Source organism: Thunnus thynnus, chromosome 11, assembly GCF_963924715.1.
Source record: "Thunnus thynnus chromosome 11, fThuThy2.1, whole genome shotgun sequence".
Taxonomy (NCBI): domain Eukaryota; kingdom Metazoa; phylum Chordata; class Actinopteri; order Scombriformes; family Scombridae; genus Thunnus; species Thunnus thynnus.
In genome coordinates this window covers 30,674,171-30,697,883 of record NC_089527.1, presented here as the reverse complement: position 1 = coordinate 30,697,883, position 23,713 = coordinate 30,674,171, and the positions used below count along the sequence as shown (strand labels likewise).

The 23,713-nt window shown below is 39.8% G+C and overlaps 1 protein-coding gene across 8 annotated transcripts in view; it reads right to left on the bottom strand.

The window, feature by feature from the left end:
- The window catches only part of sema5ba (sema domain, seven thrombospondin repeats (type 1 and type 1-like), transmembrane domain (TM) and short cytoplasmic domain, (semaphorin) 5Ba), a 170,846-nt gene that overhangs the window by 122,615 nt on the left and 24,518 nt on the right, over nt 1–23,713 (bottom strand). For 6 of the 8 annotated variants that reach the window (XM_067604432.1, XM_067604429.1, XM_067604434.1 and 3 more), the window contains exon 2: nt 12,422–12,486. The exons of 1 other annotated variant lie outside the window; for it this stretch is intronic. The gene's annotated coding sequence lies outside the window, so the exon portion shown is untranslated. Of the gene's footprint in view, nt 1–12,421; nt 12,487–20,468; nt 20,551–23,713 lie in introns of those variants that run through there. One more of the 8 variants, XM_067604430.1, reaches the window with a different exon arrangement.

The following is a 23,713-nucleotide window of genomic DNA, read 5'->3' as shown; positions in this document are numbered from 1 at the left end:
ACAAATCAAAGGAAAAAGCAACATGAGGCCTCATTAAGTCACCACAATAGCTTTAATTCTCATTTAAGTCTCTATCAGAAGGAAGAACATAATTCCTCCAAAACATATATCCTCGACTGGTGTTTTGATGATGGTGGTGGAGATCTGTCGAACTTTTCACTGAGCCTTCACGTCCTTATGTTTCTCCGCTTATTTATTCAGGTTTTTCCTTTAATTCGACACCTGTCTGTATATTCTTGCAATGCTGATTCTCACATCTTCATTTCTGCAACACAGAGGCGGTACAAGACGTTACGAGCGCACGAGGAAAACAAGGCCGCATTTGTCCGCCGTAACAATGGACGCCCTGCACTGTCCTAGGAGCAAAACTCTGTCACTTGTGCAGGAACACTGTGGAAGCGATGTTCTTGCATACAGAGCAGGAAATCTGATCGCTGGTTGTCATTGGAGATGGATTGTCAGAGAAAATTCGGTCCGTCTCACAATCTGGAGCTACGTCAAAACAAGATCTCTCTCTCTCTCTTTCTCACGCACACACACACACACTAAAGGCAATAAAATGGTCATACATTTAAGAGTAACCATAAAGCCATTTCCATTTCACAAACTTCTCACTGTTCAGCTCGGGGCTGTCAAATCCTGCTGTTTTCACAAAGGCTGAGAGAAAAGCAGGAAGAGGAAGTGTCAGTAAGAGGGATTTAAGATTGCAGGAGCACTGTAAGCTGTCAGAGCGATACAATGTTTTTGAACTGTCATGGGTTCAACTTTTTAAAAAAGTAACTGTTGCCTTTGTGCACATATTCATGGTGTTTATCTCGAGTATCCAAACTTGACGGTCAAGTTTGAGCTCTCCAAATGACGCCAACCTCTGTAAGATCACCGCTGAAAGCTCATCAGTGTTTACTGATCATTAAGTTATCAGTTAAAAGATCATTAAATGTAAATTACTGTAATTCTTCTGAGGCAGTTACATGTTTAGTATCAAACACAGATGAACAAAAAGGCTGCAGCGGATCATTTGTTCCATTTCATAAACTCTATATCTCCCAAATGGAGCCAGTCTTTGGCTCCCATATCTTAATGTCTTCTCGAACAGCGATTACAGTCCAGGGAGCGAGGGAAACATCCTGTCACAAACAAAAGACAGACGATCAAGCCTGACGCTATTTGTAACACTGTTGCTTTGCAAAACATGAAGCTATAATTAAATCCATTGTGATGTAATTAGAAAAAAAACATCTTGTATCCTGTTTTAATTGCTATGTGGTCTCACTACACAATTTCTCGTTACGGTCTTCTTGATGCGTGACCCAGGCGTCATGCCAGGAAATTTGGTGATGAAAATGAAAACAAGTCTGATCACTGGTGGCATTGTTTACCACCCCGACACACGTCTCCGACATTAGGTTTGTAATTCCAAAAGGGAACCATCGCCCTCACTGAGCATCTGAAGCGGCCATGTTGTGTTGTAATTGTGATATAATCACCCGCAACAGAAAAAAGAAAGGCTGCCTCTTTTCTTGATGAAATACAACAACCAAATTATTCCTCAATTTTTGTTCATTTTCTCATTAGTTCTGTAAATGAGCAGTTTGATCAAGCTGAGCTGTAAATTGGAGGCTGCAGCGCGGATATCTTCATCAAAGGGTGTGTGTGGATGGTTTTATAATGTGCCAGAATCTAAGCATCCAAGATATCTGCTGGGGAACAACGCAAACATTGCTTCAGCTAGCGACTATCAGTCACCTCTATTTTTCAAAGATCCAATTGCCAATCCAATCATTAACAAATTGACACAGCCTGTTCTGCTTTATATATTCACACTTTTCAATTAACACTCCTTTATGTGTGTATGTGTGTTTGTCCGTGTGTGTGTGTGTGTGTGTGTGCGTGCGTGTGTGTGTGTGTGTGTGTTATTTTTTTCATTCTATACTTCAATATTCACAGAGAGCAGAACTAATAAGACTTTCTCTTTCAACTCTGCTCCTTAATGTTGACGTGAGGGGACACAAAGGACCCAGAGATTGAAAATGCAAAAAGATTCCTCAGCCCCAAACCTCAGAGTAATTAATTCTGTAAAGAAACCTCATTCTACCAAAAAGAGAAGGTCATCCTGTACGAGAACAAGGATTACATGTGATCCCATTTTGATATATTGAAGTGAACGGAGGCTTTAATGATGGTATAACTATGTGAGAGGCTGACATGAAACATCCAGATGCCCTTAAGGTGTTTTCAGACTGGATGTGAGGAAAATTTTAGACAAGGTGCACTTGCATACAAAGTCAGTTGAAAGATGCGGGTGGGTGTCAGAGGAAGTGAGTCTGCTGCAGGCAGCACAAGCTGAGGCCAAGTATCAAGTTAAAATGTTGTAAGTAAGGCAAAAATGTGTTTGTTTATCCAGAAAGTTTATGACTCCATGTCAAGAATGTACAAAGAAGAGAATGAGAAAAGCTGTAGGAACAACAGTGTTATTAGCAGCTGCACAGTCACTGGTGCATGGAATGCAAAGACCAAAATGTCTGCTGCATTTAATCGGACTCAGTTTTTAAGCAAATATTGTGATTTGCTGACATTCATGCTAACCAGAGTGGTAATCTGTGACTTTACTGTGGATTAACTGAGGTGCAGACTGAGCTGACAGGACTGAGATGGTGAGAAAAAAAATTAAAGGAAAATGATGGTGCCAATAAGTAATAAAAGCTTTATGCTGTGCAGGTGATGAGTGCAGGTGCAGACTATACTGTGTTAAGAGATGTTGTCAAAATGTGAACTGTCAGTGATGGGGTTTTTTTTAAATGTCACAAGCTGACAGTTAAGCCACCGTTCCGTAATAAATAAATAAATGAGAGCAGCACAGGCGCTGTTGGAAAGTGAAAAAGTGACAAAAGACCATGTGACTTACTGCGACAACTCACATCTTGAATAGCAGAGTTTCTGTTTGTCGAGACTGGTTTATGGTTGTGTCAAAAAACGTATCACTATATATAATTGTAACAAAAAATATACTCATTATCTAAAAAAACTCATGTCAAATCATTAAGCTTTATCACGTCAAACATGATAAAGCTTGATGCATGAGGTAGTGCTGCTACTCCTCTACACTATTTCACTCCCAGGCTGAAAATGAGTCCCAGTCCACCCCTGACACCGTCCCTTCTACATACAACAGTAGCTCTAACGTTGTTTGAAGGCAAACTGTACTGTTTTACTTTTGATGGAGCTGGCTGGCAGTATCCCCTCGTTTCCAGTCTTTGTGTTGAGCTAGGCTAAACACAACATACAGTAGACAGATGAAATTCATATCAATCATTTCACTCTGTGTAGGACAGCAAACAAACACAATTCCCAAAATGTCAGAGTGTTAATTAAATTGTGTGTGTGTCATTTCGTGATGTAAATAAATTATTTTGAGTTCATTTCAAACAACATACAGTTATCTTCACAACCGCCATGTGGTTCCACATCGCAGGCTCGCCAAATGACTGATGGGAAAATAGACACACTAATCTGATCTAAAGTCCTTCTTAATAAAGCGCTTTGATTAAAAATGGATTGAACCATTTCCTAGGTGTCCCTTGAAGAAGTGAAATTGATTTGGCTTAACAACAGAACCCCCAAAAGACCAAAACAGGATTTGATAACAAAAATAACCTCATAAATATATAATTCAAGCATGATGTATAAAGAAAAAAGGAAGAATAAATGGAAGAATAACATCAGTGTCAGTGGCCAGCAGAGGAAACAAAAGCAGAGAAAAAAAAACTCACTCTCATCTCAAACATCTGCATCCGTCAACTCATATACTTCTGTTTCAAGCGTCCCAGTTCATAGACGGGACACAAAGCAGTCACAATGATCAAAAACACATGACTGATACTCACAATGCAGGATACACATCTGGCCTGTTGTCAAGCCAGATGCTTGAGCTGAGACTGGCAGCCATCATTTTTCTATCATTGTCTTGCAGGGCTTATGGGCATCAATATTTTCCTTTGATCTGTGCTTTTTTTTGTTTAGGCGTTTCAAATCAAAGTGTCTCACAAACACCTTTGTAATGGAAATGGATAATGAGCTTTCCCAGAGGGGTTAATCAAACCTATTGTTCCCCGAGAATGAAAAGATGTGAAAAGACGTGAAAGGAAACTGATTGATTGTGTGAAAAAAAAAAAGAATTGGTGTCCTTTTCTTTCAGGCAATTCCTTGTTTCCTCCTTGATACAGGAAGTGATTTATTTTGACAGCTACTTCATTGAGTTTTATTTTATCCGAATGAAAAGTCTTTGTTGTGAGCTCGACAATAGAGACACTAGGAGGAAAAGACAAACAGACAGACGGAAAAAAAAGAGCGCATGCGAGGATACAAAGAAAAATGAAGAACAACAATAAAAAGTTAACCACACAGAAAGAAATGTGTGAAAGCAGCAGTGGAGTGTAGCTCTGAGTAAGCGGCTGGCTGAGGGCCTGGTGGGCTAGATTTGACCCCAATGAGGAGGAGAGAGCACAGTCCAGGTCTATAATTAGAAAACACACAGTGCCACTAATCCTTACTGAATGATTAAGCAGCAAACAAGTTTACAGCCAGGAGCGCACAACCGACCGGCTGTGGAGAGTCAAAGTGGTTTTCCCACAGTGTGAAAAAGCTGACAAGTTAAGTTCTGCTTTGTGGTCAGATTCAGGTGAGGCTGGTTTAGCCTAAAATACATCAAGAGTTCTAATGGGATTTCAGAGATGTTAACACATTAAAGCTGGATTTATTCTGGTGCGTAAGGGGGTTACAGGCTCCACTAGAATTGATGTGTACCCTCTTAAAATGTAACTACGTGAGACAGAAAGAACTGTGTTTGGTCAGCTCCTATATGTTTCTAATGCCAGGAGACATTTGTGACAGTGGGGACATGAGCAAGAGGACTTTGGAGAAAAGCTCAGTAATCTTCTCTTTTTCAGTAATGCTAGACATATTTTATGATCTAGTAAAAAAAAAAAAAAAAAAACAGTATTGCTCAGAATTACGTTGGTATTGGACACTCTGTGCCAGTGGGAGTAGTGCTCTTTATGAAGGGAATGGAAAGTAAGGTTGTCAGTGTCAGGGAGTTGGACGAGCATGTAGCACTTTCATGCCAGAAACTGGAGTGTTCATTCAGTCAAACAACCAACTACAAATAGATTCTTTTAACTCTGATCTCTGCCATACTTGTAGTAAATAAATCTAATAAAAACTTTTAATTAAACATTCAAAAATGTTGTCTGGAATTTTCAAAATCTGGTGACAAGTTTGAGAAAAGACATCTTCTGTGCAAACCTTTTCCTCATAGTGGTCGTCGCTCTCTATAGCTTCATTTATACTCCCAGGCGGATGCGTACAGAGACAGCTGCAGACACCACAGACGCGTAGTTGTTCTGTTTGTACTACCCTCTGGAGTCCTCTTGGAGGACACATTCCACATATGCGCAGTAGATCGGCGTCTAAAGGAAGACTGTTGACAAGTCCACGTGGTCACAACAAATTGGAGGTACGCAGATGTCTGCACAGAGCCTACACATACACACTCTGATGATGGAATTTACGTCACCCAGACCCTAGCAGACCCTAACATACCCTAGCGGACCCTAACAGACCCTAACAGACCCTAGCGGACCCTAGTGGACCCTAACGGACCCTAGCAGACCCTAGCAGACCCTAGCAGACCCTAACAGACCCTAGTAGACCCTAGCACACCCTAACAGACCCTAGCGGACCCTAGCAGAACCTAACAGACCCTAGCGGACCCTAGCAGAACCTAACAGACCCTAGCGGACCCTAGCGGACCCTAGCAGACCCTAACGGACCCTAACTGACCCTAGCAGACCCTAACAGACCCTAGCGGACCCTAGCTGACCCTCGTGGACTTGTGGAATTGTAGACACGCAAGTATAACTTCAGCTTAACACATGATTACCCAGCTAAAGATTGCACAGAAATACTTTTTTTTCTATATCACAACATCACAAAGACAAAATGCAAACATGATTACTTTGGATATATAATGAACGCACAATATGGCCTGAAAATGTAATGTGATCTACGTCTGCAGGACCATCATAACAACTGCCACAAAAACATAACTCCATCTCAACTTGATCGTTGTGGCCTAACAGAACCTGCCTCATTCTTGAAAACTAGTTAATTTAAAATCCGCTTTGTAAGTGGGGAGACGATCATTGTTATTTTCTATCTTGGTTTTTGAATCCGAGATGTATCACAGTCACATGCCTGCACAGAATAACCAAAGCTAATCAAGGATTTTTGATAGAAAGAAGAATCATTATCCAAAACACAGCTTCTCAGCCTTAATTTCACAGAAGCCAATCATCTTCCTCTCTGCTCCATAAACCTAGAGATTGTTTATAGACAAGGCAATCTGTTCAGCAGTGTCACTTAGAGGATGTAAATGCTTTTTTGTCAAATTCACTAGCACCTGTACTCAAACCACTCCATGAAAGTACAAACTAGTTACAACTTTTCATGGCCACTAACAGCTTTTTATACAATCAGCAATAGTTAAAATCAACAGAGCTTTACATGTATAAACCATTTAAATTCCACAGTGAGATTTGTGAAAAATAGATCAAAAGATTGATGACTGAGTTAGACAGACTAAGAGAGAAAGTATTTGAGGGCAGATTTATATGTTTTCATAACCTCCTCTCATTCAGACAGGCAGCAGAGGCAGCAGCCAGATCTGGAGTAGCTGCAGAAGACAGCTAATCATTAGCCAGTTAGCCTCCATTATGGCCTGGGATCCAAGCCTGGTGATAAAGAACCAAAGGACTCACAACTTAATGATCCAAAGATCAGTGCAGGATTTACGGGCTCAGGGTTTCCACCACAGCCCCTGGACAAAAGCCTCCTCCCTTCCTTCATCTACTTCCGCAGAGGGATTGAGTTCATAAAACCAGGAAACAATGTTGGAAAGTAATGAAATCTCCCACCTATCGTGGAAAGAAAAGTAAAATGAAGAAGACATCAATCATCAAGGTAAAGCTTCCAGTTGATTAGATGATAAAGGCAAGATGCCAGGAACAAACTTTTCACACATTAAGAGTTTTACAGTGCCTACAGCAGCCTTCTTATTTAGTTTTCTTTGAAGAGTTACATTACAGCTCATGGTGCACTCTGAATTTACGGGTGTTAGGTGGAAACTTGATTCAACCGTTTCAGGCCCAGAGGACCAGCACTGATCGCTGAGTCTGAGCTACCTGCTGATGTTTGAAATGAAGACTAAACTTCCTCCGAAGCTTGTAGCAGATGCCATCCATAACTGAAAGACATTTATATGTTGCAAGCACTGTGCAATGGCTGCAATCCTTCACACAGACTAGAGGTGTCTGCTCCTGTTTCTCAGATCAGCTCCTATAGCCTCTGAGGAATCCTCCTCTCAGTGGTGGTGGAATAAAAGACACCAGGGTTCATCCAATCATCTCAAATGACCCTTGAAATGTGAAAGCACTGACCAGGTCAAACAATGCATCCCCAGTTCTTTCTTCTTCCCTGGACTGTGCACATGCTCATTACCTTATACCTTAAAGCAAGACCAGTGTTCTTAATATGTTTCAAAGCAGACAGCTAATTGAGAAAATGAAACAGCTGGGGTCCAGAGGCTTTCTGCTTTTGAGAACATTTACTAAAATGGGAATTCAATGTGCTGCTCTGTTTATTCTTTACAGCTTGTGTCACCAACTTGTAGGAATCATTGTATTGATATCCACTGATTCTGCAGGTTCAGGTTCTGCCTGACTTGAAAGTAATGTCCTTACACCATGATGGTGACTGTATTACTGGCTTGAAGTTAAAGTTAAAAAAGAAAAAAAATAATAATTTACACATTTAAGAGGAGCATCAATCATTTTTATTATCAATTGACCTGTTACTTCATGATTCACTGACTCTACAAAATGTTAAAAAACTGTGAAATATGCCCATCAACAGATCTTAAAATTGTTTGTTTTGTCCAACCAACAGTCAAAAACCCAATTATATTCAATTTACAACCATGACATAGAAAATGTAAGACACTAGAATGAGAGAATATTTGACCTTTTTGTTAAAGAATGAAAATTAATCAGAATTGTTGTTTATTAATTTCCTAGCGATTGACTGTTAGGGTAATGAACTAATCATTTTTCAGCACTGCATCATTATCATGAATCATCAGTGGCATTTCAAGCAAATACAAATATTGATAAACAAATATTAATGTTTGATTGTGATTTAACAGCATGACAAAATGCCAAAGTATACAAAGAGACAAGCCAGTCTGTTTGGCATCCATCTGCCTCTGCTGGTATGTTGCAGTTTTATTAAAAACTAGCCAAAATAACTCCAGCTTCCCTTTGCTCCACAGTCTGTTAATGCACCCTCCTCAACACTGTGCACGCCCCCACAAAATATTCTCAAGAGACTGTTGACTGGATAAAATGAGACAAAGATCTGACAACAGATGTAGTTCTTCAAGGGGGTGATGGAAAACTCCAGAAGTTGAAGAATTTCCAATTAGTAGTGATGATGATTTGTTGCTACACATGTAATTAGCAATTAGTCCACCACGAGACTGAATCAGATCCTGGTGTAGGTAATGGGTTGATGCATGCAGGTCTTAGTGAGTGCACTAACTTGGATGGAAACCACATTCATGAGCTTCCTTATCAGATCCAGGATTTCCACGGGTGATCAAACTCCAGACGAAGCCAAGTGATGACATCATCAGCTGGCATGGGTTTTAAGAGTATGTCACATTGGCCTTGGCCGGAGTGAGTTTTACTCATCTCAGGAGACCCTCTCCATCACCGTCATCACCATCACCATCCCCCAATGTGGTGTGAATGCCTCCTCTGTGAGCCGGGCCAAGGATCTGCCAGCGGCCCCTCTCTTTGTGCGCTGAATGGGCACGGCTCGGCCACGTTTTAAGGCACCCTAATGTACCATGGTTGGACCACAAAGGCAGTGTGGTAATTTGCCAGGGATAATGACGCTCCCTTAATTCGGCCCTAGGGGCCACAAACAGAAAGCTTTAAAGAGAATCCCCATCCAGGGATGAGTCCCCTGTCCCCCCTTTTTTTCTAGGTCTCCCTCTCCCTCTCAATCCAATCCTTCTCTCTCTCATTGGCCTAAAAGGAGCTTGTTTTCTTCCGGCTTTTTGTCATCCTGAACTAAATATCAGCAAACAACAGCGGGACTGGAAGAGACTACATGCCAACCACGACTGGAGTCCCTGATCTCCTCCCAGAGGAGCAGAGAGAACCAAGACAAACACAGAGGAGCTTCTTCAAAGCAGCCAGAGAGGGGAGCACTGCTGCTATGCTCCAATGACACATATTAGGGAAAGACATTTAGACCACAAATTGAATCGAGCAGAGAAAGTGAGAAGGAGGCGATTGCTGAGCAAGGGGAGTACAACAACAGAACATTAGCAAATGCCAGGGCTGGCCTTTGGGGATATTAAAATACAGAGATTGAGAAGAGGGTGAGATTGAAGCAGAAGTGGTCCATGTTTTTCATGATAAATTGGTCTGTGCTCTTCTGGATGTTTTTTTTCCAGCAATGAAAGGTTTGTTTGATGAGTTAACTGTTCAGCCACAGCCTGAGTATTGTTTCAGCCCACAAAAAACAGGCTCTGAATTTAATTACCACACCATGATGAAATGATAAGCAGAGATTTATTTTATATTTGTAATTAAGTTGGTCCTCATCTCGGTAATAAATCTGACAACTGATGGCACATAGCAACCGATGGTCTGCTGCAGATAAATCAACACGTAACTTACAAGGATGATGACATTTGATCATTTTGGTTGATGAGTTTTGGTCTCTGTGCTTTCTGAAACCCTAAAAACCCACTCTGAAATTCTCTCTGTAGTCTTAATCTACTGCACATCAATTACAAACTTTAATTTCATCCATTATTTTAATTGATTTAATTGATCCTATATTCTCATATTTCTGTTCATTCACATGACATGTTATTATGATTGAAGGAAGTTAACAGAATCTTTATAATCTATTAATCTACATAAAGTCACAATCATGACATTTAAATGCAAACAAAGAGCTTTTTAACTGTTATAGATAGATGAGGCCAACAGCATTTATATAGATGGTCCACTTCACCAACTGTCCAAAATCCACATTTTTAATGAGCTGTTTGACAGTCAATTAAAGAGTACTCTGTAGATTTAGCATTATACTGTAATCATTGGACTCACAATGGACAATTACAAAAGGATTAAAATTCATGCAGCAGAACCAAAGATATATCATCTTTTATTCCACACATTCTCCTTCCCTGTCAAAACCTCGTGCCTATATCACCCACAATGCAACTCAACTTGAATCACTCCATAGTACAGATTCAGGTGTGTTATGCTAATATAGCCTGGATTAGCTAGCCTCTAGCAGAGATGAGGTCTGGTAACCTCACTTCTTTCTAAATTCACACCCCCAGATTTTTTTCTTTTTCAAACTTGTAGTCTTCAGTCCCCACCAACGCTGACTCAAGCGACATCACTTGAGTCCATTCTTATATTTGGGATTGGATTTCGGCTCCGACATTTATGGAAGTATTTAAGAAGTTGACATTTCGAGTAAAGAACGAGAAAAAGTAGTGAAATCCTACTACTATAGTTTGTTGCATGCTTTGTTGACATAGTCTCTGCTGCCAGCAGATATCTGCCAAGGGGCAGCTTCCAAGAGCCAGCCAATCAAAACAGAGTGAGCTCATCGTGGGGGGCCTTAAAGAGACTGGATTGAGGGGCTGCATCAAGGGTCAGTATTAGAGTAGTAAATAAAAGGCTTATTGAGCTGTAAATCATACAAAGATATTCCAGATTTAATGTATAGATCTGGAAATGTTTTTAGTATGTCCCCTTTAAGTAAACTTTGATTGATTTAACTGCTGCTTGAGGCAGACATTACTCTGAATATACTATATATATGCTACATGTTATCTATTGTGAATGTCATTCTGTCAAAATTTGACCCACTGTATACTGTATAAGCATGTAAACAAACGACATACGCACCATAAATAATAAGAAAAGATAAAATACAGATGATATACCACCAGGAAATTGTTATTTAACCCAGAGGAGATGAATATATTAGCTGAGAAGATTGAGAGGACAACAAAACTGGCACATTAACTGTTCAAATCAATTGTTGAATTAATTTGTTTGTGTGTTAGTTTAGTTTTATTTTCTTCTTTTAGAATTTAAACATGATCACTTATTTTACCAACATTATTTAACAAGTTCAGTGTCAGAGCTTTTTCAGAGCTGTAGCCTCCTGTGAGTGAACTGGAGGCATTCATTAATCCACGATCATTTCTAATAGTGTTACAATACTTTTGGGAAACACCTCTTAAGCTCTAGAGGGGTTTGAAGATGGGTTTTATGATGCTTTTGGGAAATGGGGCCCAGCCTCTTTAAAGAACAGAATAAATTGGTGAAAATAAAAAAAAAAATCCCAAAACTATTGTGGTGGTTTAAGTTGCTGACCATGTAATTGCAATATCCATGGTTCAGGTCTGGCTGGGGACCTTCGTTGCATGTCATCTCCTTCACTTTCTTCCCCGTGTACAATCTAATAAAGGCTGACATATCTGAAACAAGGCTTTAAAAAAAACAAACAATGAGCCTCAGGTGTTGATGGCTGCAATAATGAGACTATTGTCTTCCTCTGGTTATAATCAAATTAACAGCGAGCAGATAAGCGCACTGACAGTGACTTCAGTCTGTTACGGTGGCGGTGATGGCACAAGGTGATTTTGCACTCATGTCACATCTCATCTGAACATTGATTTCACAATTGTTTCAATTAGGCTCAAGGCTGTCTGCACTGGAGTGATTCACTGATTCACATTCACACACACACACACACACAGAGAGACAGAGAGAAAGAGAGAGAGAGAGAGAGGGAGGTAAAACTTCCATTAGCAGCCTGCATGAAGCCCCTCAACCCCCCCCGTCCCCCACCTCTCCTGCTTATCCTCCTCCCTTCCGCCTCCACTGCCACACTCTCGCCGCTGCTTTTCAAATCACTTCACTCAGTCAGAATAAAGGGCTTTCACCAAAAAAAAAAAAAAAAAAAAGGCTGCCTTACTTTTACTACAGAGGCCACAGAGATTTGGGGGGAGGAAAGAGAGATGTGGCGAGAGAGTGAGAATGTGAGAGAAAAAAATAAAAGAATAATAGCAATCCCTCATCACAGAGATATCCGCATGAGAAGCCTGGTGTTTGACAACAAAATTGAGCAAAAAAAGAATCTAAATTGTAGATTGAACACAAAGCGGGGATGCAGGTAAAACATGCAGAACAAACCGAAGAAATGCATGAAAGAATGACACGGGAAAGTTTTTTTGGAATGAGAAAGATAAAAGTGTACTCACCAGCTAAGCATCACTGGGGTGTAGGGACGGGGCTGAGAGGGCCGTCTGTCCTTTTCAAACTGATTCTGAGAGAAGGGAGAGAGAGAAAGAGAGAGGAGGAAGGGGGAGGGGTGAGTCTTTCACTTGCTGCTCACCTCCTTCTCATAAGCGGAGTGCAGTTGCCACAAAGAAGTGCTGGCGCTCTCGTAAACAAACCGCCAACTTTTCAATGGAGCGGAGAAGGCGGAGCAGGAATGGTATTTAAACTGAGACTTCACGGGGGAATGGGGGGGGTGGGGGGGGGTTGCTGGAGGAAAAAGAGGCAACTGCAAGATGTCCTTTACATCATTTGAAGGCCTAACCGGACAATAACAAACCGCAAAGTTCAGCACGGTTCAAACACATTAAACCCCGTATAACATAAAGAGAGTTGTAGTGCATAGAAAACACAGCTGTAATTTAACTGTAAATTAACAATATAGATGTAAATGAGGTGAACGCTTGCCTAATTGTGTTGAATCAAACACAGATGCTAATATGCAGAGAGCACTTTGGGTTCCAAGGTTTTTGATCTCAGCACCACAGAGCAAATTGGAACAAATAGCCCTGGTTGGTTTCTACGGCAACCTGAAAGAGCAGCTCAGACTTGCCATCCCTCTTGTGGCGTCAACTGCCGTGATATGGCTGCTGTTTCCTTCACTGCCACATAAAACTGCAAAAATTGAACAAAATGGGCATTGATTATTATCCAGTGATGGCTCTGATAGGCCTGATCACGTCTGCTGTAGACATACAGTGTTATCAATAAGCTTTCCTAGGATGCTGCTGTTCCTCAGCATTCATTTAGACAGTATTTAAAGCTGCAGCTAATGATTATTTTCATTAGATTAGTATTGATTTGTATTTTGACTAGCTGATTTAACATTCTGTCAGAAATGTGAAAAATTAATGAAAAATGTCTATCAGAGCTGAAGGTGACATCTTCAAATTATTCATTCTGTCCAAAATCCACACACATTCACTTTACAATGATATAAAACAGAGAAGAATAGAAAATCCTCACATTTTAGAAGCTGGTATTAAAATACCTCAATAAACGATTTAAACCATTTATCACTTATCAAAATAGTTATTGAATAATTAAACGTCCTGCACAAAGTTCCTCCACTAAATTCTCCAGCTGGATGCTGAGACTCTGAACAGCCACAAAGACAGGTAGACAAATGCAGTAAAGGGGATTTTCTATGGAGCTAAGCTGAGAATTTAAGGCTGAGCAGCGGGAAGTGTCCGCTCAAACAAAAAAAAAAAACTCCCCGTAATCTCCAATGTCAGTGTGGGATCAGGATTTATTCACTGCAACAAGTGAGGAGGAAGAATTCTCATAAACTGCTTAGTGTGTGACCTATAGTCTTACCCTGTTTAGGACACACACATATACACACACACACACACACACACACACACCGCAATCTCCTGGCTCTACAGCAGACAGTCAGACAAACAAAGTCTGGGCCTACTCAACCCTGCTCAAATTCAGTAAAACTTTAATGACCAGATAACTGACAGGCATGGCATGTGACAATCAGCGTGACACAAAACACACTGCAGAGCTGTGCTTTGATAAACACAACACAGATAAGTTAATAACAACAGATAACACAGCCAATGTCTGCTTCCAGACCTCTGAATTACTGCCAACATCTCAAATTTTTTTGCAGTAACTCCAGTAGGTCTGGTGTTTACTGACAGCTGTTTCTGCAGCTGGAAAAACAACCGAGTCAACCAGAACTTTACAGGTTGGATTAAGAATACGGACGTCGTCTTCCTCAGCCAGAGCCTGAAATATAGTGTAGATGTACATGTAAGTCAATGTGAAGAAATAACAACAAGCCAAATATTACATTAAGTGCTCCTAGCAGCTGCTAACACATCCACGACGGCTGAAACTGACACTGACAGGATAGATATGTCAGTCACAGTTGATTGATTGGGATAAAACATTTAATATGAACCCCATGTCAAACTGGATAATTGCCAGTACCCTGTGGAGTTTCTAACCACTACCACTTAGTGCAAAGCTTAAAGTGGGCACCTGCTTTGTTTGTGTCATGCGAGTGCATAAGGATCTATGCAATCTAGCATGCTCAGTTTGACTCTCACTCTAACATAACGCTGCAGAAACAACAACAAACTCCTTAAAACATTTAATTTCACACTTCCCTAAATCTCTTTTTGCTCAGCAGAATAACCTCACAGCCAGATTTCAGTTATGCAAAAATGAGATAATCATGGTAATATCCTGATATTTGTTATGGTAATATTATGATATTTATCATAATATAATCAAATTAGTGCTGAAACAGTTTGAACTTTTTAAGCTAATGCGTTTTAGTATCTCAGAAAGTCATCTGGTGCTTTACTCGTTTTGACTTTTTTGATGTTATTCTCTAATTATTTCTCTTTTCCTGATCTCTGTCTCACAAACACAGGAGGTATATATAAAGCAACAATTAGAATAGCTATTTTCTGTCTCTCCACTGTTCTATTGAATTGAATTGAATTAGTCCTTGAAAGTCATCTTCCTGTTTGGCGGTCAGTCTGTGTGTGTGTGTGTGTGTGTGTGTGTGTGTGTGTGTGTGTGTGTGTGTGTGTGGTTGTGTGTGTGTGTTCCGATGGTGTGTGGTGAACATGAGATGCTCTAAAAGCAGCAATTTTCCTGATAACAGTATGAGGCCGACTGAGCAGTCAAGAGGTTGAGATCACAGTCTTGTGCTCCGATCTGGAACTTTCATTCGGCCTGTCAAAACTTTTACAGCTCACACTGTGCATCCCCCCCCCCCTTATATCTGTCCATAAGAAGCGGTTATCAACGGTTGCCGTCGGATCCAGCGGTGAAAATCGAATTCTTCTAATTAAGCTCCGGTTACTGGTAACTGAGTCAGACAGTTTAATGAAGACTTAGCGGGAAGTAGGTGAAGAGGCGAGATACGAAACAGCGGTAGCTCACAACTCGACGACTCATGGAGTTTATCTCACACATATACACAGAAAAAAAACACACACACACATACAAACTGTATACGTGTGTAATTTCATGTTCCTCCTGCAGGGCATTAAAGGAAATATGTCTAATTAGGAGAAAATTACTGCCTGCAGCTTTCCAGTTTACATCAGACTGTAGCAGGGAACTTGTTGCTACACAAACAGGTTTTTTATGAAGCCACCTAAAGTTTATCGTACCAACAGTTCTTATTGTGCCAAGGACACACCACATGATATGAACTGATGCAGCGGCACTCCAAAAGCACAAAAAAGCTTTCAGTACTCTTTCAAAAGCACTGACAACTATATTGGCTGGTGTTCTCATGGCTGTGCCTAATGATTGAAAAAATTATATATAGTTCTTACACTAAAAGTTCAGTATGAAAGGAGGATCATGATTTATTTGGCGCCCTGGTGGCCTAGACGCAGTGTCCCCAGTTTACATCTGGTTGGGGACCTTTGTTGTATGTCATTCCTGTCATCTCTGTACTGCCTGCTGTCCAATAAAGGCATTAAATGATGCCCCAAATCATTTTAAATAGATTTAAGGAAATTATTGAAAACTGTGAGAAAAATCAGAATCTAATCCGTGAATTGTTTCCATCACCTCCTGTTATGCAAATACACTCAAGAGCATACAACAAGACTACATTGTTAATTGAGGCACCAGTTCCTCTCATGCATCATGGCAATTAATTCCTGATTCCTACACAGCTTGTACATGTGTGAAGTTTTTGACAGCACTGATGGGGATAGAGACATATGTGACATGCAACTAGAGTACCCAGCTGGACTCACACTGGGCAGCAGCAGTGATGGAACCCAGCAGGAAACATCAATCAGGCCAAAACTATGATTTCTCAAAAAAAAGAGCTAAAAAAAAAAAAGGCAGAATCTGCAATCTGAACATACACGAAAGCGTAGCATTTAAAAATTAATTAGTCCAGAGACCAACACCAGACAACAACTACATCTAGAGTGGGTTATGAATGAATATTAATGTTTTATTATGCTGTTGAAAGTTTTGTTTACAACAGTAATGTCAGCAGCAGGTTAAATGCCTCTTTTTTCAGTTCTGACTAGTGAAAAAAAGCAATCTGCAGATTTTTGATCATAACAGTTATGTATGTAAACACGCTTCACGTTAACTTGTGCATTCTAAAAATTAGCAACACGGCAGATTTAAACCATGTGATGAGTCACAGAGAGGAGAAGCACACAGGCCTACTCTCTGCTCAACTTCTCTGCCCACTCACACAAACAAACAGATAAACAGATAAACCCTGTAATGACAGTTTCTAAATCATCTCGAGCACTATTTGTGCATTATGTGCTGTCACTGTTTTGCATACTGACTGACCCGATAAGGCAACATGACTGATAATATCATGACTCAGGCTCTACTTTCTATACCATAAAATATAAATTCACTCTAGATATTCCAGTCAGAATGTGGAAGAAACCATTTGAGTCAGTAAAAGGAAACATTTCCAATTACAAATCAAAAATTTAGAGTTTTGTAAGAAACTCCCACAGGTTAAAACACTGAGAAACAATACATGCAGGGCAAAGACAGACCATTATCAAGCTCTGATCAGAATACAGAAAAAGGAAATCACATTTTGTCAACAAATCTGAAAAATAATGATCTCAACTTCAACTATTACAGGCCCGAGCAAAGAGCAGAATACAATTCCCTAAACACTTAAGCTGAATCTTTACAAACAGATAAGTACCAAGTCTCAGTGAGAACAGAAAGGATGTTGAAAAAAAGGTTGATAGAAAATATGACTATTCAAAGAGGTGAGACTGTATTGTATTCACATTGTGATGTTTGACTGGTAGGGATGGAGATGGCCTATTCAGAGATATTACTATTACACAAAAATACATTAAAAGGACTACCTAACCCTGGAAAACAAATCATCTACGTTTTGACAATAGAAAATTGGAAAGATATCACGTTGCAATAAATACAATCTATTAAACTTGAAATAGGGATGTCATTTCATGTCATGATAGCAATAAATAGCTGTGAAGCGGGAGAAGCTGCTGGTTCCCAAAATATTTTTCACCACTCAACCTCAGTGCTTTCTTTTAATAACATCCTCTGTGCTCCTCAACATAGAAACATGGTAATCTCTTCTATCATTTAACTATGGTTTGACTGTGATAATGAGGAATGGTGTTTTTCCCATCACTCAGATGGTAAAATGCTTCTACATACTAGGATACCCATGGGCTTGAGCTTACATTGTTATGGAGAAGACGTCAATCAGTATCAGATCACTGCAGTTGAAGAAAAGGCTGGGTCATAGTTGCTGAATACATCCGAAATGACCTAGAGTCTAAAAACGAGCTGATTTAAACTGCTGAATGATTAAACCAGGAGAGTCTCATGTCCATCCCGGCCTTGAAGGGTCAAGGTGTCGTCTAACATTGTCTACGCAAATAGTGAAAAGGAGTTTGACTTCTGGTATCTTGGTGACCCAACATATTCCCTCCTGCTTCACTATACTACTCATTACATTAGTTTGTTTTGTTTCTACATCGTAATTTTGCATTGTTGACATCTCAATCCAATAAGTCAAGTCAGGTTAAGTCACATCAGTTTTATTTCTATGGCCCAGAATCACAGATTTGTCTCAGAGGGCTTTACAACCACCCCTCACCTTTTAAAAAGGGCAAAAAAAAAAAAAAAAAGACTTTGGCAATAAAAATGTGCAAATTTTACCATGCTAAAAAAGCACAATAAATCAAATTGAATTGCCTTCAGGGAGAGAAAGAGCCAGACAGTGGCAATTACCTTGGTTAAATAATCTAACACATCCAAGAGGCTGGAGGCTGTTGTAGACAAGTGGCCTTGGTCACATGGGTGCGCTGACAAGAACACACACACACGCTGCTTGCCAAAAGGTCGACTCTTACAGAGGAGGCGGTTTAACTTGCACAACCTGAAACCATGGCATCATGTTGACAGGCAAAGTCATCCATTACCCTTGTTATTCTGCACTCCGTTCTCCCCCGTCTCTACAGCGGCCTGACCGGGTTTCCAGCCCAGCTTCATATGTCCTTAGCTTTCCATCATACCACTTGACGCCTGTTTATATACGGTGTGACCTCTGACCCCGTACTCCCTATTCTCAGAGACAACCCCTCCGAGTTAGTGGAGAGGTTGTCACTTGCGTTATTGCGGGAGTGGTGACAAATGACAAACGGGGTACAGCTAAGATGTAAACAAGACCAGAGTTTCGAGACCACAGAGGGAATAACGGTGACGATGTAGACACCCACACATCCACACCTACATGTCTATACTGTGTTATATAAATATGTGTGTCTTCCTGTACTTCCATCTTCGTGAGAACCAATTTCAGACCTCGTGTCATATGTATGTGTTTCTATCTGATTGCTCACTAAGCTCAAGTTGGTCTCTGTAGTAATTAAATGGCACCTCCATTAAAGAAGCCTGCGGCAGCTAATACATCCGCATAAGCTTTAACGCTACAAACTGCACGGCTGACCAGCTGGCTTAGAGAAATGATGGAGAGTTAACTACGCTATTTAAATGCATCAATTCTCACAAATGTGAAACTGCCTTATACAGTATTCTACTAAAGCTGGACAAAATACTGAATATTAATGATATATTTGCAATATTATGTTGGAGATACAAAAGAAGGCAACACTGCTATTATTGCTATGACCTTGATGTGTTTTTTACTTACTTAATCAGGTAATTTTTTATCTAATGCAAAATTTCCATAACCAAACAGGCAGCAGTTAGGGCAGAAGCTATCAAATATTTCCATAATTAAAGATCCCTTCCAGGCATGTATTAAGACATATAAAAATACTCTACTTGGAACAATAATGTGTGTCTGATATGATGTTTCCAGAAAATTACCACGTTAAATCCATAAAATGACATCTATTCCTTCTTCCTCATTAAAAATTCCAGAATCTATAAATATTTAAACATATTAATTATCAGAGGTTTATCTGCTGGACACGAGATGTCTCCTTCTTCAATTTAAAGCCCATTCTCAGTGTATGTGCACTGGAGGCTTCAAGTTTCCACATCCACAAGTTGAATACAGGACCACGATTGGCTCCAAACTAATTGTGATGTCACAAATCATGCTCGTAGGCCTGCCCCTTCAAATCAGATTTTCAGTGAGCACAGAAAAACTCTCCACTTTCAGCAGATGAATTTGAAAACAAACTCTGCACATACATCATTCTGCACAGTGAAGCTTAAACATCCAACTGTAGGAACAAGAAGAAAAACATATTTTTGAGTGGAGGGAGACTTTAAGTTTACTACTGATGACTTAATTGAGTGATAAGAGAATACTTTTTACTTATTTTCTTTCAAAGAGTTCAAGTTAATATCATATACTGTTTTATATACTGTTCATATACTGTTATGATGTTGGTTATCTATCTTAAACATGGTCACAGTTCCAAAACTTGAGGTTAACATATGTGGAAATGCTCCCTGAAAGTCAAAAGCCAGGGCTTCAACTTGCTCTGAATGCTTTGTTTGCCAATAAACAGCTGTCCCTTCCATAGCCTTTGTTGCTAAGGTTTTTGCTAAGGTTTTTCCATGTGTTGTTTGCATTGTCCACTCTCATATTTCGGATCAGATTCGGGCTCAAACATGCATGGATGTATTTAAAAAGTTGACTCTTCAAGTTAAGGATGAGAAAAGCTAGTGAATAGTTTGTTTCATGGTTTTGTGCTCTTTTAAATGAACAATAATTGGTTGTGCAGGACAAAAATAACATCATTTCCTAATATTGTTATTAGGAAATTGTCTTAACAATTGTGGTAGCTAAGCTGGCAGGGTTTGCCGTAGCTAAATACAGGTTTCTACCTGCTAGCCCTTTGCTAGTTCTTTGCTAGCAGGACTTACATGAAGGTAATTCACAGCTTTCACACTGACATACTCAAAAACCTGACAGTTTCTGGCTTTTTTTAAACTGCCTGTCTCCTTTTGCTCTTTCCCCTTACTTTCACTTACCCTCACTTACAGCTTGTGTGGTGAGACAGTGATTAATGTCTGTGCACTTGTCTGCTGTCTAGTTGACAATGGCACATTGCGGTTCATCTGACATGTCATGGCAGGAAAAGCACAGGTGTAATCAATACGTTAATTATGGCTGATTTCCATTCAGTTTTACCAGGGTTCATGTGCATGACTCACTGCTTACTTGTCTAAATGGAATTGAGCCATTGTTGTTGTTAATTCCACCCCAACTTTTCCAACTATGAGAAGTCAAAATTTCTGCTGTGAAAAGGTCTGTTACCCAGCATTATTTCAACTCAAGCTGCAGTAGCTTTGACACCTCAATAAGGAGTCTGTGGACTAACATCGCTGGCATCCAGGAGTAAAGCTTCATGAAATAACAGTTGCTAACGAGAATGAGTTAATACCTGGAGGAGGGACAGAGGAATACTCTGTTTGATTTAGACCTTAAACCGTTCAAACAGTGATACTGAGATGGATACATATATTTATTTGCTTAATTAACTGGATTTTCTGTAAATCTTATTTGTGCTGTACCAATATTTACCTTGTTTGAGACAATGAAGCATCCAGATTTACATATTGCATCGCTACCAATGTGGCTATTTCCTTCAGATCTATTAACATTCATGGCGATTTAATATTTATTCCGACTTGAGATTTTTCTTTGTTTTGTTGTATATATTTACTTATTTCTATTTAACCAAAGTTTTGCCCAGACCTTTGCTGAAATGTCTAAAACTTCGAAAATGGACTTGCTGTACATGTTTTCTGATTGAGAAGTATCGACCATATGCTACAGAATATGCTTAAACATCAGGATATATCACAAAAAAGTTTAAAAATATAAAGATACAGATTTTTTCCCCCTATTGCCCAGCTTGCCCACTACAAGCAATTTCACATACCGCCTACTGCAGCAGGATTTCCTTTATTTACTTACTGTTATGAAATTCTGTTATACTGGATCAGAAAATCAGTTTTTATACAATTGAATCCATTGAGAGTCATTTAAAATTTAGTTACAGTTGCAACAAAGAAGTGAAAAAAGGAAGAATAACCATGAAGACAGACTTGAGAGAGAGAGGAGATATGAAAAAGAGACCTGCAGTGAGTTGGACTTTCTTTTCAGAGAGTTGAACAGCAGTCTGTCCTTGCCTCAGCAGTGTGTGTGCAGTTTGTGTGAGTACATTTACTCCCCTGGACCAGGTGTTTGCACTGGGATTCATTCTTCCCAACAGAGTCTTCACATGGTCCTGGGGCTGTTGATTAGTCTGCTACTAGAGTAAATGTGGGTACACTACTGGGTGTTTGTGTGTGTGATAGAACATTTTATGTATGTGTGTATCTATAGCTTCTATGTATCTTTAGGTGTTTGTGTCTTTTCACCTCTCTGTTCGCGTCCTTTAGTTGTTTGTGGGAGATGCTGCTCACGTGCATGTCTGTAAGTGAATTTGGTCGTTCCAATTACAGTTTGTTGTGTTGGTGCAGAGTGAAGTGCACAGTGGGGGGACTGAATTCTCTGCAGGCAGCCAGCAGCAGCGACCTCAGCTTCATACCAACATTATACTTATCGAGCTGAATATTGATCCACATGTCCAAATTGTGCAGCAGCCAGATGGCCATGCCAGTCTTGCCAAGCCAGCAGAACCAGACCTGGATCCATTTCACAGCACTTGACACAAACATGAGGAACGTGATAGGCTACATTGTTGTGTTTAAGTGATAGATCCTTGGCTGCCGAAGTGTGTTGCACAATGAATTCTTCACATTGGGTTCAAACACTGAAATCGGCAGGTTCTTTTTCAACGTGTTGCAGTAATTAGTTCAGCCTATTCTGCCTCTGTGTGTTTTCATCCTAATTAGCTACAAAAGCAAACTTGATGTGACTGTTGAGCGTGGTCATGAACTGTGCAGAATGAAAAACAAACTAGAAGTGAACATCAATAAAGCAGGAGCGTTCGCAATGTTTGAGAGTCTAATCTTGAAACTTACTGGATCCTTTGCATTTCTTTTCTTGTTTAAACATGAACAACACAGACACCACAACAGTCACCCTGGATCACTAGGGTTGGGTTCACATCCAATTTGGACTCTGTTCAAGATTGGTTAAGAAAAAAAAAGTGTTTAACATACAAATCTCTTATTTAATTTTTTTGTCCTCACTCTCTTTATTATTGGCAAAACATCAGGGTTGTAGTTTGTAGCTAAAGGTTTGGGTTATGCTGGCCAGTTTGGTTTGGATCCAGTTCCCTGTTGGCAAAATACTCATATTTGTCATATTGTCACTGATGCTAACAAATCTCTTATCAAACCTTTTATCTCTCTCGTTCTTATTTATTAGCAAAGAACAATGTAGCAAACATTCAGGTGATGTTCTGGTTTTTAGCTGCACTGACTGTCACTTCCACCAGTTGAAATGACAAATATCACCAGTGGCAGATTATATCAGTTAATTAACGTTAATTCCATAAGTGAGGCCAAAATGAAACTTGGCTTGGTAGTCTGGTTAATGTTCTCTCTGCAAGCCACTGTTTGTATTAGAAGTAAACGCCACTCTCTAACACAATCACAAGCGGATGGTGTGTTTTTGCAGTACTACATGACCCACAGAGGGGTGAGTTTCTGTCTAGCTGATCATGTCAGTTCAATCTCTCGATTCGGCATCTTCTAGTTCATGAATATCATGGGAATATTTGAAACTTTCTTAGTGGTTCTGAATCAGCGTCTCCAGTATTTGGATGGAGTATCTTGTGAGAAATAAAGTGTGTAAAGTAAGTAGGGTATACCTGTTATTTCAATGTGTCAGTTACATACTTGATCAACATTTAATATCTTCTGCTGCTTGTCGCATTTCAGGTTGTCATCACTTAAAACTGTCTTTTACTCTTTCTGTTTTCTCAGCCAACAAAAGGTGATTGCAGATCTCTATTGAATCTTTGACTTTGAGTTACTTTTTAATTTAGTAACTTGCAAATGTTGAAACCCTAACCCTAGCTAAATCCAAAGAGATTTCAATTCAGGATTTGAAAGAAGTTCAAGAACCAAATCTGATAAAAATTTGTGTAAAATGCTGTCAAATCACAATCTTAGCGAATAAAGTGGTCAAAACAATGATAAGGTCAGAAAATATAGATGCAAAGTATTCAAACGAGAGTCCAAGTTGGCTGCTCCACAGTGTATAGCATCTCTAATCCTGAAACTTGAATCTTCCTGACGAAGCTTTGTGAGAATATCCC